This window comes from Leptosomus discolor, chromosome 14 (assembly GCF_034619465.1).
Source record: "Leptosomus discolor isolate bLepDis1 chromosome 14, bLepDis1.hap2, whole genome shotgun sequence".
In the NCBI taxonomy this organism is placed as follows: Eukaryota; Metazoa; Chordata; class Aves; order Leptosomiformes; family Leptosomidae; genus Leptosomus; species Leptosomus discolor.
Window position 1 is genome coordinate 15,976,504 of NC_141404.1, and position 19,103 is coordinate 15,995,606.

The following is a 19,103-nucleotide window of genomic DNA, read 5'->3' on the forward strand; positions in this document are numbered from 1 at the left end:
CAGACGGCCCCTATCTTTCCCTCCTGTGTAGAGCTCCTCTGCGCTTGCTTCGGCTTCTTGTCCCCGTCCTCCGCCCGGCTTTCCACCCCCTCCTCTGCCGGGCTCTCCATGCCCCGCCTTGCCCCGCTCTCCCTCCCTCACCCCTGCCCACAGGTGATCCCCACGGAGCGCTCAGCCCCACCAGCTCCTCCTCGCCCCCTGGCCCGGGGCCTCTCCCCAGTCTCTCAGACAGTCCCTTCTCTGAAGATGACACCGTTCGGTAAAATACACTTTTTTTTTTTTTTTTTTTTAAAAGTAGTAATAGAAAATATGTGGCTACACAGTTACTGGAACTGAAACCTGTATTTTTTTCCCATTTCCTTTGTAAATATATTACCTACTGTGCAGTAACCATACTGTAAACTGTGGTATTATTATTTTGAAGAAATTTGTGTTTCCTGACGTACTCAAATACCAAAATACTCTGTAATAAGAAAGTCCAATCAATAGCAATAATTGTTTTGTTTTGGCTATGACACAGCCATCTCTCGAATTCCAGCTAATGGCTTCCTGATCAATATTTTATAGTGAGTGCTGCTTACCACGCAAACATCGTTAGGGAGAAAGAAATCCCCCAGCTGGCGGAGCAGAAAGGTGGGATGGTCTCCTGGGCCTGGCTATTAATTGGTACTTTTACTGAGACTTCTTTGTAGCCTTGGTATTGATTCATCTAAATGTTCTTTAAGTTACATTTTTACTTCATAAAGGCTGATGAATTTATTTATTCTGGAGGATTAAACAAGTGTGACGATTTCCAAAGATTCATAGATACTGTAGAAATTTGGTGGGAAAAGGAAAAAGGGTTTTTATTTCAACGGCAAAGAATTTAAGGGAAAACTGCCAGAGGGTTTTTACTTCATTATGTAAACCTGTAAGATTTACATTGCTGCAGAAATCGGGTGATTTGATCTTTGAGACCAGAGGTACTGAAGTTCAAACATAAATTTTTTAGCCTTGCTTTATGATAGTACTGGCTTATTATTATTGCTTATCACATCCTTACTCAACTGCTAGTCAGGTCAGCTGCATTTCCCTCCAAAAACGGTAGAAACTACAAAGAGCTAAAATATGGGGGAGGAATAGGAAATCATTTAAGCCCTTATTATTTCTAAGTAAATCAGGATGTCGTTGAAAACAACGCCAGGGTAAATTTTCCTCCCGTTGAAGGTGTGAGTTTTCCCTCTGGTATCAACAAAGTCACGATTTCATTCAGTTCCTTTGGCGCAGGGTGATTGAGAGCGCCTGGGTGGTAAATAAGTAAAACGTGGTTTGCCCGGAGCGTGGTAAAAGGTGAGGCCTTTCAAACTGATACTTATTACTGAACTTTGCTTGGGTGGGCTTTAATTCAATTCTCAAGAGTATATAAAATGAAGAGGCAGGATTGTACCTTCACTCAAAATAAAACTCAGGCGGTGGTTTGTGTGTGCACGGCAGCGAGCGAGCGTGCAAAGCGGGTGGCTCAGGTGCGTGTGTGCTGCACGGAGAGCGCCCGGGCACAGCCACGCTCGCGCAGCAGAGAGAGGCCACTCATATGCGCTTTCCTGCCTGCACGCGGCAGCGACCGGCGCTTCGGGCGTGGAGGTACGCGTGTGCCGGAGACGGGCGACAAGCAGAAGCACAGCTCGGACCGAGAAGTGTGTCTTGTTCCCTCTGCGCTCAATAAAGCGGGGCTTCGTATGTTCCCAGAACAAACAGAACAACATCAAAGATCCTGGCTACATCACAAGTTTTAGCTGAGTGACCCACATGATCCCAAATTTTGTCTGGCTGCTAGTCAGAGACTGCTTTTGATCTCCGCTAATGAAGTAGTCTCCTCTTTCCCAGCTTTCATTTGCTGGTTCGGAGGACAGCGAAATGGGACTGAAGAAGACATCTGACATGTCAAAACCTCTCTTTGGTTGGCTTCAGATCGTGATCTCAAGGCTGTTCAGAATCCTTGCTCCTCCGAGGAAACTCCTACTAGGTTTGCTACTCATAGGCTCCCATCCTGCTCCTCCTTCTGATCTTTCAGGTGAAACAGTCACCAATGCTCACCAGCCCAGCCGTCCCCCAGCTTCCTCCGTCGTTATCTGGTTTTGCGGAGGTGTGAGTGCAGTAGGGAGAACAGTTGGCTTGTATTCACTTGTGTTAGCTCTGTGCTGGCTGGGGAGGACCTAGTGCTGACTCCCAAAAGACTGAATGTTTTTAATTGAGTGTTACATCATGGGCACTGTTCTTTCACCTTGCTTTTATCATGCAGATTTTTCTCCACTGAATTCAAGCAGCAGATTAAATACAAGTAAACCGTAATCAAGAAATGCCACTGATGCTTGTGTTTATTTCAAGCATGAGTAAAATTTGTCTTAGAGGGCAAGAAGTGGTTTGACGTTGTATCTGTTATTTCCACACACACCCCCCCCCCCCCCCCCCCCCGCCATTCTGATTTGTTTTTATCCAGAAGGAGTTTAACCCCACGGAACTTTACAATCAGCACGTCCCTCCAAGGCAGTGCCTGCATGGGTAATGCTGGTAGCATCCTTTAAGGAAGGTGCTTCCTCTCGTCTGCTTTCTTAGCAAGCAGAGTTAGCAGGTCTTGGGAGAGCTGGGAGCTGCCATGCAGTGTTGATTTTGAGTCCCGGGTTCATTTTAGTGTCTGGTAGTTCTGGGTTGTGCGGTTTTCCCGCAGAGAACTCTGACTGCCCTTCCAAAATTCCCTGTGACTGGTTTCCTTTCTCAGAGACGGAGTTAGAGGAAATATTTTACAGAGCAATAGCTGGGCAAATGCATATCCTGCTTGCACATTTCTTTTAACTTCATGCCGCTAAATATACATATTTAGTCTATAGAACTGACTTTACTTCCCTTCTCAGAGGCACAGCTTTGTCAGCTCTAATGATCAGCTTTTGTTTGACGTTCATAATATTGTACTTCAGCGCTTATCTGATGGAGCTGTGCAAAACTGTTGCGGGGGGTTCTGAAATGTGACAACCCACATGATGCTTTTTTAGACTTCACAAACCGCCTTCGTAAGGCAGAGGAATATGACACGGGAACTGCTGGCTAGAACAACAGCGTATATTGATGCCAGTGTAGTTGGTGTAGTCGGGGGGGAGGAATGCTATTTAGAAGTTCGTGGCTTTTATGGTATGCTGTCAAAGGAAAACTGACAGCCTGAAAGAGAAGGCATCATGGCTGGAGGCTGTTGATCCTGTCTGGCTCTGGAAACAGCATCAATATTGGAGGAAAAGACATTAAAACCTGTTTTGTCCATCCACAGACAGAAAGGCTCAAGGGACACAGCCCAGATGCCCCATTCCCTACTTTCTCACCTTAATAAACAGGAGGATCTCACTTTCTGACAAACTTCTGCATCTGCATCCTGGTTGGCGTGTGCAGCATTTGTTATGAGCTTTGTTTTGAATCCTGGTAACCTCTAGGTGAAAGAGTTCATGTTATGGATTTAAAAAAACCCATCAACTTCTCTGACTTCTGTTCACAGACCAACAGGTAAACATTAGAAAGTATTTTGGAGGATTGTTACTCATCCATGGCTTTTAGAATTAGGAAAGTATCACAATACTTATTTCATTTTTCCATCAAAGACATGCACAAGGATTACCTTGACGTCTTTTCCACTTGTAGCCACAGAAGCTGAGTACGTGGTGCATTCTTCTCACTTCCCTGGGGTAGCCAGGTTGGTTTTGTGTTCTAGGTTTGCATCCTTCTGCAGTTGCAGTTCAAATTATTCATGTTACTGACAAAATTTCATGTCCCAGATGAGATGCACAGACAAAATAAGCAAGTAAGCAGTAGGAGATCTTTTTACGTGACATAGACCTCAAGAGGGAGGATAAAACCTGGCCCAGCTGAGTGAGAATCGCTGGCTCCCGCAGGACCAGGATTTTACTTGCAGGCTTTATGGTTGTCTCGTTCGAGTGGCCTTCTACGCTGAAAGCAGACTGTACCACTTAACTTGGCAAAATGTCTGCCACCAGGAGGTGGCTTCACTCAAATATACATTTCTGTAAGACGAAGACAAAATTTATTGCTCATTCCATTCATAACCAGAAGTGCTCCTGGCTTGCCAAGCTGCTGAGTCAGCTTGGGTACCTCACCCTTGAGTCAGCAAAGCCTGAAATAGAAACTTGCTCCGTTTCCGAAGAGAGGAAGTAACACTGCTGCCTGCAGACACAGCCACATCTAACGCGCTTTTGTAAATACGAGCGCTCGGTGGGGGAATGTGCATGGCACTCTGCTGCTTTTTTTAAAAAAAAAAAAGGAAAAAAGAGGCATTTTTTTTACTTGAAATAGGAGTGTTAAGATTGCTATGAATGGGGCTGTCTGGGTGTGGAAGCACCAAAGAATAAACAGCAGAAGGGCTGTGCAAGTGGCAGTCGTTGATGTCACCTGGGCTAGCCCAGCATCAAGCTCCCACTCCATCTACATGCAGCTTCTCAGGACATCAAATTAGGGAGACAAGGGACAGGCTATGACCAGGCTAAAGAAAAGTCTTCAGCCATTAAGAAATGATCGCAAGAAGACAGGGTAGAAGCTATAAAACACTGATTGGAGACCAGTTGCAGCAGTGCTTGTTTGGGATTCCCAAAGGAGAGTTGAGTCACTCCCGCCGCTGTGCCGTAATCTGCTTTACGGCACGGCACAGGGTAGCAGAAAACAGTGAAAATGACCCACAGTTGCAGTCAAGTAGTAAGGAGTGACATCAAAGTCATCGTCAGGACTGTTGTGAGTAGGTGGAAGGCAGTGAAAAGGCATGTAAAAATAGTCCCTATATGATACAAATTAGGGAGGAGTTTCTGTGACTCCAAGTCAGGCCAAGAAGTAGAAAAATAATCATAGTGTTAATTCACCCGTTCTCACCTTCTCAGGTTGCTCAGCTTTTTATCTCCAAGATGTAGCATCGGTGACTTTTAGCGTCCTGCAAAAGGACACCCGTCAAAACGCTGCAGGGGGCCGCCAGGCAGACCCTTGTTGTGTGCCACCTTCCCGGGAGCACTCCCGGTTTTCCCTTCGTGCGGGGTGCCGGCCACTCTCACGCTCTTCCTGCTCCAAGCAGACGGCTGCCGCTGGCGCTTCCGTCAGAAGTCTTCGGAACGGGCTTCACCTTCCCCGCGGAGCAGGCCGTTCTGATGGGCAAACAGAACACCAGTAACGCTTTTGGAACCCTGAGCAGATGAGATGTGTAACCACTACTGGCCTGAGGGGAAAAAAAACAACCCTTTGCTTTAGGGAAAGTCCAGTGTTTTACTTTCTCTGGAACCTTTTCCTCCATCTCCTCTGAAAGATGGGCTGGACGCCCGCGTGCTGTTCTCCTGTGCCATCATGCGGCCTGCTCCCCTCGGGCTGTGAAGCTCCTGTGTGTGCTCCTCTACCTGTCTAACGTCACAACTCACGTGATCTCGCGAAAGAAGGTTTCTAAAGCCAACTCTATAGAGAAACAGAAAATAAAATCTTTCTGCACTCACAGCTCACTTTTTTAGACAGCCTGTCTCCATAGCACAGTTTCTGTAGGAAAATCCTCACGGGTAGGGGGTTCTCTTTTACAGGAGCAGCAGAAGGACCCTCAGAACTAAATTATTCTAAACTAACCTGGTATTCAGAACTAAACTAGTCTAAACTATTCAGAACTAAACTAGTCTAAACTATTCATATGACCTTGCAGGCTAGTTTCCTCCTAGGGTGACATTGGATATGGGATTTTCCTGCAGCCCTATGGAGGAAACGATAGAGATTTGGAAAAACTGTCATTTCTGCAACATGTGTGAACCTTGCAGTGCACAATTTTACCCTTTTCTGATTTTTGCAACAGCACAGTGGCAAATTGCGACACATTTCATGTTTAGTATTTTGGATTATTCAAGCAAAAAGAGGTGGGGATGAGAATTTACCGGCACCATTACAGGCTTATGCAACCATCTTGTGCACACGCCGCCGGTTTGGAAGAAAGACGTGCTGCAAATCTACAGAAAACCCTGGCTACGGGATTGTGAGTGCCACGAGGAATTACACAACGTGAAACTTAGTGAAACATTAGCTATGCGTGCACCGAGCCCTTTTTAAATTTAGGTTTCTGGGGAGGAGAGAATTGCTGTGGCTTTTTTGTGACTTGATCCCTTGTCTCGGTTGATCTACGACAGAAAGGTGACCCCGAGCACTGCTGAGCTGGTGAAGGCTATGGTGAGAGCCATCGCCACCCGAGCTGAGCATTCCCAGCCACATCCCTAAATAGATTCACTTTCCCTTCCCCTGGCTCAGGCTGTCACAGCGTATTTTAACTACAAATCTGTTATGCTGCGCTGTGGGTGCCAGAATCGTTTAAAAAAATAACCCGACTCAGTAATACTGGATTTTTTGTGATTTTCTTTTTTTTTTCCCCAGAAAGGGTAGAAGAGAGCATTCTTCTCAGCTGTACCTGAGATTTCACCTCTGTGGCTGCAGCTCCGATGCTGCCAAGGAATACAGATGACCCCCACTACTCCAACCGGAGCAGATATATCTGAGCAATTCAGCAATGATGTGACAAGTGTGAAGTGGAAGGCATTGAGAAAGTATTATACCCATTTTTCATTTGTATTTAAGATGGTTTCTGCACGCTTGCGTTCTAGAAGCTTGGAAAAAGTACACTTCTCCTGTCTGCAAATGCAGGAACCAGCCATTACTTCAATTTATTGCTGGGTGGTAAGATTAAGCCCTTGACGAAACAAGAAAAAAATTATACAGGGGAATTTGACCCCTGCTCTGTTAGTGTGGTGACTGAAATTGGGGTGACCCAACACAGTCCATTGATTCTACTGCTGGGTGATACATTTAGCATTTATGTTGATTAAAACCTGATTTCATTCTAAACCAGTTGCTGCTGCACTTCACGCTTTATGACTTAAAGATTTTATTTACACTGCACAAAGACTACAGTAAAAGATTATTGTTGGGGCTTCAGAATCACGTACTTAAAAATTACCCAAAAATCACATTAATTTTAGCATTTTGATGCTCTCATGGAGTGCTTGATGCTCTCTGAGTATCTGGGACTTTTGCGGGGCAGTCGACGGAGCATGAGGGCAAAAAGAGCAGCGAGCGCCTCCGAACAACCATGTTTAAACTGAACGTGAACGCACGTTTCTGCCACGTGCCCAGCTCTGTTTCCAAGGAACAAGATGGGAAGAAAATGTAGCTGAAAACACTAATGCAGAGATGGTTATTGCATCTCCTAGCCAGCTTTACCTATGTTGCTGCCCTGACAACTGTGGTGTATTACTGAGGTTAAATGCGACGTCAGTCAGGTCTGGGTTCTGCTGTTTGTGGAGCAGGCAAATACGTTAAATACCTTTTGGTAGCGGTAAGAGAAAATGCATGCTTCTGCAGCGAAGGCGGAATATCGGCCCTGGGGGACTGAAAACAGCAAATGTTTGTTGAATGGGGGGGGGGGGGGGCAAACCGCAGTAGCACATAGGGTGCAACAAAAGATCGTGGAGGGAGAAATGATACAATCCAGCAATTATTGGCTGGATGCAATCAGGATTCAGGAATGGGGCCCTAGTCCTTTTATAAACCAGGAATCTCCTTCGATTGGGCAACGGGAGCACCAACAGTCACACTTGCTAAGCAAAAATCAAGCACTCTTGTGCCCTGTGGCACGCACTGAACTCATCATGACACAGCCAGGAAAAACCATAACCTGTCACAGGCTTTTCGGTAAGTTCCCACCAACGTTTCCCTCCAGGCTGCAGGTTTTGGAAGCTTTGTGTGCTTTGTGCCTGTGAGAGCTGCTCAGAGGTTATGCCTCTGTCGCTTTAGACAGATGAGTTATTTACCGAAGGGTATCTCAAAAAGGGAATTTGGTGCAGACTGAGTTGGCGGCTGTGCTACCATGTGTGACCCCATCTTGTCGCCACATGCCTGAAACTGTCCCACATATTGTCTGCTAATTTGGTAAATTATTTCCTGGAACTCTTAGAAAACAAAGCAAGGAGCTGAAATTGCCTCTCAGTATTTCTTCAAGTCCAAACAAACAAACAAACAAACAAACAAACAGATTGTGTGTCTTATGTGTCTAGTCAAAACATCTCAGTTATTAATATTAAACTCCTGGGTGCCTAGAGAACCTGCTACAAAGCTGAAGCATGGCTGAAAATCTATTAAAAAAAAAAAAATCCACCATCTTCAGGTGACGTTTCTGCAGGGCAGCAAGAGCAAGCTCCCCTCTCCACTGTAATGACGGGGCACGCCGTGTGGCAGCAGAAGTGCCATCGCACCGGGGTGTACGTGGTGCTGACCGCGGGCTCGCGCCTCCCTCGAGGGCTCTGTCTCTCACAACCAGCTTGCCTGGTCCTCTGCGTGGATGGCTGGAGGATGTTGCACACTCCGGTGAACCCCTGCAGTGGTTTCAGGAGGCAAAGACACGTGGCAGTAGAGAAAAGTGTTCAGCTATAAACTGAAGTTGGGGCTGAGAAACAGAGCTTTTGTGCCAAGTGGCTTTTTCCTGTCTGCTCATTTCTCCTCTTTTACCATCCACTTCAGTTCCTTCCTCAGCTTTGGCTCCATGGAAGAGCAGGCAAAATATTCTATTCCCCTTTCACAGTCATAGCATGTATTTATTAAACCCCACTTTATTATAACCCAAATAATGATTGCCATGTTTTATTTTTTATCAGGACCATTTAAGCTCTTCTTGAAGGATTTGCCCTTAATCTGGATGTCTCTTCCATTTCTTGTCACGTTCAGTTGAAACTCAAGGCACATGCCATATTCCTTCAGAGACAGTTTGTCCTGAGTGGAGTGCGTTGATTTTTAACCAGATTTTTCATCCTGCCCTGTCTTACCTTCACAGCCCAGCTGCTTCAACCAGGCGGCTTTCATCGCTTCGCTACAGCCTCAAACTTCCTCTTAGAAGCCAGAAACGCAGGCAGGGCTCTCGGAGAGATTATCATCTTCCCAACCTCAGCCAGACTGCAAACCAGCCCGCAAACCTCCTTCTTCCCCTAAAGGAGCAGCGTGCTTCACTAACCACAGGAACTCCAGCAACCCCAGTCGCTGCCTTAATTTTCCCAGCCAGGCAGGACACGGCAGCAAGGATTTAGCGCCGTTCGTGGGTGGATGTCTCTCTGTTTGAGAGAACAGAGCTCAAGCCTGGAGCCCATCACTTCTGCACCGCTCAGCATCCTAGATGAGGATGAACAGGTAGCGTTTTGTCCTGAGGTCTTATTTAAATTACATATTAGGCTCAAAACTCGACACCCCATTTACAGGCATAAAGGATGCTCCCAGTGCCTACAGGTACTGCTTTATTCTGCAAAAGCAGCGCTGGGCTGTGTTGTTGGAGGACTTTTACCTATAGCAAATAATAACTGTGCTTAATTAGCTTTTTTTATACAACAGATGTCAACGTTGAACTCTCTGAATTAAAAGGGCAGAATGTCCTTAGTGGGGAATGTGATTTTTGAAGCCGAACGACTTCGAGCCAGCGGGAAGGTTTTTGCTCAGACTGCCTGGGGAGAAAAATCACCTTTGGCTCAACAAAACAGGAAGGATTTCAAGCCCATAGCAGAAGTTTTTCAAGAAACTAATGAAAATGGAGGATTATGGTTTAAACTGTTTTGCAATCGCTGGCCTCAATCCTGCAGACACTTTTCACACGTGCTTAGCTTTGTGTACGTGGTTAGTTTTGCTGACCTGCATGGGGTTATTTACACGTGTAGATATAAGTACATGACTGAGTGTTTATGAAGCGGAGTTTAAACTATAGCGTCGGTTACCAAGAAAACTACGTGATCTCAAGATCTCCCTAATTGGCTCATTGAGATTCTTTATGTTAGAAAAAAAAAGCTGAGAAATTCAGGAATTAAGATTCCTGAGGCGGTCTCAGATCTGCTGCAATGTGTGAATAGGATCTTTTGTTGTGCCAGATCATGGCATTGGGCCACAACACTTATTTAGCAGCTATTAAAAAAAACCAACCAAAAAACCTTTATATAGTTTGAATCTACTGCTCATAGCAAGATATTGTCCGCATTTCTTTCCGCTCTCTAATGTATATCAAAGCTAAAAAAAAGTATGTTTGACCACTAGCTGAGACTGAAAGGTTTTTCCTCATCAATGGGAAGTAACTGATTGAAAAAAAAACAAAACAATTTTTGTGATTAAAAACCCCCTTTTTTTTTTTTTTTTTTTTTTTTTAATGTCATGGGAGTGTATCCTACCTGCCATGAAGCGACTTGTTGAAACCTCCTGAAAGAGGAATAAATCACCTCTGCAAACTGTAGTTCTGCCGTTTATCAGCTTGTTTCTGTGCAGAAGCCAAACTGCCATTAAGCTGACTCACATTTTGGCATTTTGCGTTTATATACAAGATGATGATGTTTGCAAGCAAGGGGGGGGGGGGGGGGGGAAGTTGTTCCACAGCCCTGCAGCCCCAGCAAAGTCTTTCCCTTCTCTGCCACGGCGGCAGAGCCCAGGGATGTGGCTGGAGCCCCGGTCCAGCACCGAGACCGTCCCTGCTGCTCTCTGCCATCTGGTGCCGGGTGAAGCCGGGGTGTTCCTGCAATCCCCCCCATTCCACCCCAGACCCATTGCTCGGCTGTCACCACCTGCCATGTCCCCAGCCAGCTGGGCTCTGGGGCTGCTGGAGTCCCAGACCTACCCGAATTTAGGCAGATCTGGTATCCCTGCCTCCCTCCCTCCCCATCCATCCTGACCCTCCAATTGACCCTGGGAGATTCTGCCAGCAACTTTCGTGGCTCTGAAAAGCCGGCTTTGGCTCTCAGGACACTTTTCACCTGATCTTTATCACACTAGGTCCAAAATTTTCAATGTAATATCCCTGGCACCGGTATTATACTTGCTGCCGGGTTCATTTTCCCTTGCTGCCCCTCTTTATCCCCAAATCCCTCGCCCTAAGACTTATCTTGGGTTTTTTTGCCTTTCCCCAGGCCATGTCAGGGGTTTAAGGACCTGCTATGGAACGGATGGGACGCTGGCCACGCTGTTTCTAACCTGCTGTGGGATGACATACCTGGCTCTGTGTTGCTGCCGCCCCCAGCCGTCTCTCCTGGCATTCCCTAGATTTTAACCACAGTTTCTAGCCATGTCGCAGTCCCATCAGTCACTGGGGAGAGGCAGAGGAGGGTCCCCCTTTGGCCCCCACAGGCTTCTCTCGGTGTCCTCTGGCGAAGGCTGACCCATTGCCACTGGCCCTGCATCCCACCCCACAGCATCCCACTCGTCCTTCGCTGGGAGGGAACCGCAGCCAGAATAAACCAGGCGGACACCTCCGTGGGGACACCTTGCCCCAGGATGCAATAACCGCCGCCCCCCCCCGGCCCCATCCTGCTTTGCCCCAGGGTCGCACTTGTTGGCACGGCTCTGCCGCAGACCTCGGGGCTGCGCACGGCCCTGCGGGGTCGATAGCCGGGGCTGGCTCTTTGGCAGAGTCTGGCTGAGGTCAGTCACTGTTGGCTTAAGCAGGAGCAGGTCTCAGCTGTTGAAAAATCCCATCCAAATCTGCTGCAAGGCGGAAAGAAGTTGTTAAATGATTTGTATTGGGGCAGTAGCAACCCTTCATTGAGCAGAAAGCAGACTGGAGAGGAGCAGGGCTCTGCGGGCACCCCCAGAGCTTCTAAATGCTTCTTGATGGATTCTAAAACTCTTCAGTTTCCTGCTTGAATGAGACAAAAAGATCTGTCGAAGCAGGATGAAATGTTTGATCTGAGGGTGCTGGCAAGCATGGTGTGCCATGGCGCTGCGTATTCCCGGCATCCCCAGGCTATTCGGGGTCTGGCGGCTGATGGAGACGATGCGGCCGAGCTGGAGGGACCGCCTGGCTTCACAGCGCCGGCGAGAACCTGGGCACCTCTCCTGCATTTCCCCAGGTCCCAGCATCTCCCCACACAGCACGAGCAGGTACCGAGAGCACCCTGCACCTGGCAGCCCGGTGGGTTGAGGCTCCCCTCTGTGCTCCACTAATCATTTTACCGGGGTGCACCACATTCAGCTGACATGGAATTTCCATGCGTTGCAAAGGGACAGCAGCAACTGGGGCTCTTTCCTCCCTGCTTAAGCCCCCACCGTCGGGAGCCGTGGGCAGGATTAAGGAGAAAAAGCAATGTACGGGTCATGGGAAGAGGGAAAACAGAAGCAGCTCGGCCAGCTGAAGAGGAAACGGTGGGACACAGATGTCTGTGGAAAGCTGAAGCCACTTACAGAGGATGCGTTTGCTCGTGTTTCCTTCCACTACAGCTTAATTGCCATGTTTTTTAGGGACAGGTAGGACAGGAGCTGGGCTTCTGCCTAAGCACTTCTCCATCCTGCATAAAAGTGCTGAATTTAATATTATCGACAATTAATCACAGCTACTGGGAAGCACCTGACAGTATTCCCCACCCCCGGGAGTGCTCGGTTCTCGTGCTCAGCCCCATTAATTCCCATCTCCAGGCAAATGGCACTGGAGAGCCACTGGGAAGTAAGGGGCTTCCCCGTCCTGCTGAACTTAGATCCAGAGTTGAAGTGGTGGCTGTGCCGGCACCCCCTTCCCATCCCCTCCAACAGCCTTTGCAGTGAATACGGGTGGTTTCGGATGCCCTGTCCCTCTCCCGTGGGTAGGAAACAGCCTCTTGCTGTCAGCTCACCCATCTGCATTTCATTCTCTCTCCTTGTCCTGAAAGGCCACTGGGATAATTCCAGGTCATAGCAGGCTGGCTGAGCTAGGTTGGGTCTCAGGTTTGCCAGGGCATTGCTGTATTTTCCCCATTGTTGCTACCGTGACTCCCTCTGTCATTAGCAGCACTAATTGCTTATTGCATATTTTGCATACGTATATTACTATTTCAGAACAGCTCATTTTTGTATCCTGTAATTAAATTACCAGTAATGAACTCACTAGAAAAGGAGCAGCCAGATGAGATAACCCATGCAGGACTGCTGGGCGTATATATAATAACTGCGTTGGATTTTGATAGAACATAACACCGAACTGCCTCCCGTGCTGCGCGGGCTCTTGGCCGGGAGAAAGCAGCATGGGAGCACCCTGCAATCCCTCTGGTCTCTCCTTGGCTTCAAGGGACCCCCCAGCTCCTGGCCCGCCACCCATCTCCTTCTCACCTCTTTTCTTCCCAGCATTCAAGCAAGCTTTCCAGTTGAACCATCCGCCACCAGCCCACTGTCGCCCATTTTGCAGGGATTACATTTGCTGGACATGCTGTGGGGTGAAAATAACCTTCCCAGAGCTCTGGGCTGCCCTGGCTCCTCTGCCTCTTGCCCTGAATGTCACCCAGGTGTGCCAAAGCAAATGGTGACCTGTCAGGACCGATATCGAGGCTTCTCCCATCTCTCTCAGGCAGCCAATCCTTTGGGGGCACCACTGGTCCCCAGCCCAAGGCCGTTCCCAAGGCAGGATACCCAGTGGTGGGCTTGTTCCCCATCCTTCTCCCTGTCTCCAGCGGGAAGGGCCCATGTCACATGTAAACCCCAATTCTGGGTCCAAACCCCTTTTCAGCCTATAAATGGGCAACCCGCCTCCCATGGCTATCAGCTGAGGGAAGTGTCCCCAAAGCACCTGCACACTCTTCAGGACACGGCTTTACTTGCCCTCCTGATTCAGTGACCTGCATATGTATGTCTTGGGCAAAATGTATGGATTTTTGGGGCTCTCTGAAGACATAAACTGGCTGCAGTGCTCTGACTTGAGGCAGGGGGTGTTCAGCTACATGACCTGAAGCCACGTGCTGCACATCAACGTTTAATGTTGAAACTCTTCCCATTTCGGGTGGTGAAGGGCTGATGAAATGGGAGCCCTGTCCCTGCCGCGGCACCCCAGGGAAGGGATGGCCCGAAGGCTGGCAATGGTGCGAGCCAGGGTTGCCCTCTGGGCTGCAGAAACCTTGAAGGTCCGAATAAGGAGGGACTGGCATGGAAGGGGAGTTGTGTTTGCTCTGGGGTCTGTCAACAGTGGCTTGAGCCAGTCAGGTGGGTGCAGCGGGGATGGCAGCAGCCCCAGCTCTGTGGTGGACAACGGGGTGGGCAGATTTTGGGAGCCACCTGAGAAGCGAGCAAGTGGCTTCGTAAACGTGCCATGTTCGCTGGTGTCTCACAATTGCAGCAGGAGGCATTTCAGGGGGAAGGTTTGGCGGGGCTTTGGCCCCAGCGCCAGGTGCATGGGGACAGCAGGGGACAGGCTGGATGGGGATGGCGGCACAGGGAGATCGCCACTGTGATGCGGGTGGAGCACCGGGGCTCCCAGCAGCCCCTTCCAGGTGTTTTAGTTCCTTTTCCAGTGAAAGGTGCAATGAATCCCCACGTTCCCCATATGTGGTTGCTGCCACCGAAAGGCACATGCTCTGCCACGGGGTGGTTTCGGCTGTGGGGGTGCGGAGTTTGGCTCATTACCTCAAGTTCTTACCTTGACCTCACAGCAAGAAAAACCAGGCACCCCCTCCTCATCTCTCCCTGCAACGTGCATTTGATGCCTCTAAAAACACAGAAATCAAATCAACATCATCGCAAATGAGCCACTGGGATACGGGTTGTTTTCATCCCTGAAGTGCAGAGATGCTGCCGAGGGGTTGAGGTTGTGGAGGGCAACCAAAGGGGACCATAAACCCCTTGGCTTACGTTTGAATATTGGCAAGGCCACCACCGGGCTTTGGGAGACCTTTGGGAAACCTGGTTGCGGCTCCCCTTGGCAGGAGCAACCTGGGTGCAGGCAGGATCTGGCCGACACTGGGATCTTGGCAGCACCAGTGGCTCTTCCTCAGCAATGTCTCTAAGATAAATGTTTGTCTCTTCCATCCAAGAGATACAGCAGAGCCGCTGCCAGCACCACGTCTCAGTGGAATTGGTTTTCATCCTGCCAGGAGCGTTGCCGGCTCATGATTCACATCTTTACAGCAGCTTTGGAAGGAAAATGTGTTTCTCGCCAGGCAGACCTTCACGCACATAGAGATGCCACAGTTTTTCCAGACTTTCCAAAGGAAGCCACGGCCAAGTGAGACATTCCTTCTCCTCTTCCAGCTTTCTTGGAACAACCTTCTTTGATTAGCAAGTGAGACAGATAGCTGGAAAGTCAGACAGACAGGCCAGGCAGTAGGGTTATAATAAGCAGTTTGTGTGAGCCCCAGCATCTGGTCGGGTGGTGCCTCTCGCTGGGTGGCTGTGACACCCCCTGCTCTTCACCCTGGTCCCTGACCCCCTGTCCTCCTCTGTGGTCCCTGACCCCTGCCTTCTGCCGTGGTCCCCAGTCCCCTTCCCCCCACCGTGGACCTGGAGCCAGGTGCTGCACAGGCTCTGCTTTGCGGCGCTGCTCCCACCTGGCTCCGGGTGCCTTTGCCACCAGGAGAGGACCGAGGCCGCATCTGCAGGGCGCAGCCAGGGCATCCCTGCGGGGCTCTCCCCGGGCAGCCGCCAAGGCAGGCGGGATGTGGACGTGATGCTGGAGGGAGGAGAAGCGGCCACTGTGTGGAACATCCCTGCGTGCGGCCAGCCCGCCCTGCTGCCGAGGCGGGCGAGCCGTGCGTGGCACTGCCGGCGAGGCTGAGTCACGGGGCGGTGTGCCTGTCACGGTGCACGTGGGCCCGTGGCCGTGACTCAGCCCCACAGCTGCCAGCGCTCGCCGCCATGCCAGCGACTCCTGCTTCTCCCTGGGGCTTTGTGCCGGAGCCCCCGCGGGTGAATCAGAGCTGGCTTTGTGCCGGGCTTCGGGGAGACTGTGGTCCTCGGGTGGAGGGGAGGGTGCTCCGCATGGCAGGGGCCTCTACGAAGCGAGGAGGAGGAGGAAGAAGGGGACCGCACACAAAGGGGGATTAAAGAGCATCTCCTGGTGCAGGTGGGAGGAAGGATCTGTCCCACCAGGGGGGATCGCACCGCCCTGAAGCAAAAAAGTGAAGGTGCTGGGGTTCGATTTGCCCGTTTCTGTGTACAGCACGGGTAGCTGGGTTGGAAAAAGCAAGCAAATGGCTCAGGCATGGCTGGTAGGTCCCGTGCGAGGGATGGGTACGAGCTCGAAATGCAGGGAAGGAAAGGGGAGCTCCTGCCTTGCTCCCTGCAGCTGCATCCCCCCGGCCACCCCAGCCCTGGTGCTCACACCACACTGGCAGGAGAAACAAAAACAAGCATCTCCAAGGAGTGTGTTTGGAAAATACCAGGTTTTATTAGACAGGCTGATGTTCAAGCTGACAGGTTTATCCCAATGCACATGATCACGGCAGCTACGTGTGTCCCAGCTCCCTCCCTCCTATGACGCTCTTGGGCTAGATGCTCACCGCCCTGGTGCCACGGGTGCTAGGGCTTGGGGTTTCTTGGCAAAATGAGAAGGTATCCCTGCTCCTCATTTTTACTCCCAGATTCCCAGAGCTCTCCTAAGAGAGCTTGGAGAAAGCTGGGCTGGGGACTGCAATCCCTTCGGTACTGACAGCCACTTGGATCCACGGGAGAGAAAGCACCTCGGCGTCGGCATCTCCCCGAGCCAGCACGGAGCCGTCAGTGTGCATCGCAGGGAGCAGAAAACAGCCCCAGCTTCAGACCGTCGCTGCCGTCGCTTTGGAAAGAGAACCCTGATGTACAATATCAGGGGGAAAAAGGGTTTTGGCTGTCACAGGAGCCCCATCCAGGACAGGGACACCAGGGCTTTGCACAGGGTACGCGGGTGATGAAGGGAAGAGAAAGGGAGGAGGGGAGGCAATGAGTGGTGGAGGATAAAGCAAAAGAAAAGGAAAACAGAGGAGGGATGGGGAGAACAATGGGAGTGGCCTGAGAGCAGAGTGGTGGTGCCTTTGGGTTCAAGGCCGTAAGGAAGAGTCAGAGGTCCTTCCTGGGATGAGGGGCCTTCCCCTGAGCCCATGAGCTTTAGGGGGGACAGGGCAGTGAGGAAAGACGGTGTGATACAGTGCTTGCAAAGAGAAACATTTGATGGCCTTTGTTGCCGTGACAGTGACACGCAGTGTGTCGGCAGGAACAGTGACAATATTAGCCCCTTTCTGTTGGCATTGCTATTCCATTAGCTCTTAAGAAAATCATGCAGACTAGTCCGGCGGAGGAGAGTGAGAGGCGAGGAGGAGTGGGTGAGACAGAGAGGGACGCTGATGAGCAACAGGATCATGTACAAGAAAGAAGAGGGAACAGCAGCGGAGGCAGGCAGCAGCTCTGGGGCAGGTTTGAGACCTCGCAGCACTGACTCACAAGCACGTCACTTCTCTCCAGGCTGTTCCGGCTGCTGCTTTCTCTGACACTTTTCTTGCCTTCCCTCGGGCCGCCGGTCCCGTCTGCACTGCAAGCAAAATCCCTCTGCATGAGCCATGTCCCTTCCCATGCTTGGACGCAGATTTGGGTCTCATCTTCCTTAGTTCAAATGTAGGGTCCTACCTCGAAGCAGAGGCAAGGGGCACGGAAGTCCCTAGGTCAGTGTCCCCCCAGACTCACCTGGACTCGAGGGGACCTCTTCTCTGCAGCACCCGGTCTCAGTGCCAGGGGACGTGGAGCCCCCATGGACGTCCTGTCTTAGCTCACATCCCGCTGAGCACGTGTGGACAAGGGGCACTGCCCTTCACACCCTTCCCATCGCAACAGAGCCTTCTATTCCCAGCTTTCTCTTTCCCTCTTTCATTCCTTTTGCCTTTTTCTCATCTCAACTGGCACCTCCACATCTTCTTGTTCCTGTCAAAGGTAAGTCCCTCTGCCCCAGAGGTTTTCTGGAGAGCAGCGCTAGCTGTGGTCATTCGGCAGGAGGAAGGAGAAAGGATGTTCAGCAGGTCACTGGTGGGCTTGAAGGCACCGACCTCCATCCAGGGCAAGGTCTACCTCTTGGTCGGTCTGCTCTCGGCTCAGCAGCCAGCCGTGAGGGCCAAGTGATGAGGCCACCCTTAATCCCCTGGCTTTCACTGACAGGTTTTCAAAGTTGGCTGTCGATGGGGAACCTCACCCTGCTCGGGTGCTTCCAGAGCCGTACTCCTTCTTCTCCCAGGACTGAGCGCCAATGCACAGAGATGAGCCAACGAATGGTTAAAATGGTGAACAAGCTACAGAAACCTGCCTGGATTGCCCTAGGCGGAGCAGATCAGCAGATGGACAAAAAGGATGTGGCCAGTGACCCCCTGTTACTGCCTCCCTCCACAGAGAGCAGAAACACGGGGCTCTGACTGAGAAAACAGCAACATGGACTTGAACTAGGTCAAACTGCCAAACCCTTAACCCTCAGAGCCCTGCTGATCTGCAGGCTTGACTGGCCAGCATGGGTTTTTGAGGTATTAACCTCACGGTGCCTGTCCCTGTGCTGGCCCAGGGGGAGGAAAACCCACTCACGGCTCCTTGCAGGAGTACATGATTTGGGGTGCTGGCCCTCCTCCTCCAGCACAGCTCGGCCAGTGCTGGCAGCTCCTTCCCAGCCCACTTCTTCCTCTGACAAGGACTTGCAAATCCCATCACGGCTACCTGTCCGGAGCTACAAATGCCCCTGCAAAAGTCCCTTCTTAAGGCGAACACCCAGGTGAGGGCTGCAGAAGTTCAACTCAGCAGTTGTGTGAAAGGAGAACTCACTGGGCGACCTAAAGGTCTCAGAAAGAAAACCAAGATCAATACTTGCAGAGATCTGTAGCATGTTTGTGCCTGAAAACAACAGCTGGGACCTGGCCTCTCTTTCCTTGCCCAGCGCTTTGCCCCAGGGCTCCTGGCGATGCCCTGGGTTACCGTGTCACCTCTCTCCCCTGTGCTCTCACACCGTGCCCTCATTCTCGCTCCCTGCCGGCTTCGGGGATGAAGAGGTTGAAATTCCTGTTCATGCACTCTTGGCACCAGTGAAAAAGCAGCTACAGTTCTAGCTCACTGTGCACTGCTCATACTTACAGCTTAAACATTGCCTTCTACTTGAAAGAATAAAGATAAAATGTCAGGAATTCACAGTTTTTATTCTCTTTCTTATGCCCACCCATCTTCCCCTGCCATCGATGTCAATGACTCAAAGTCCTCATCGTACAGTAGCCTTTGCCAGTGTGGCACTCAAAGGGTTAACAAACCACGGCTTCTTGGACAGATAAGACATAAGCTCATTCACCGGTAGGAACGCGTGGACAGCTACATGACAGAACACC

The 19,103-nt window shown here is 50.4% G+C and overlaps 1 long non-coding RNA gene across 2 annotated transcripts; it reads left to right on the plus strand.

The window, feature by feature from the left end:
• The first annotated feature begins 56 nt into the window (after positions 1-56).
• On the plus strand, positions 57-10,173 carry LOC147414501 (uncharacterized). 2 transcript variants are annotated; one of them, XR_015183878.1, is made up of 3 exons: positions 57-259; positions 6,415-6,584; positions 8,864-10,173. It is a non-coding gene; the product is annotated as an uncharacterized LOC147414501 (long non-coding RNA). The 2 variants fall into 2 exon arrangements; XR_015183877.1 differs by lacking the exon at positions 8,864-10,173 and having other exon boundaries at positions 6,415-6,885.
• Positions 10,174-19,103: the final 8,930 nt, after the last annotated feature.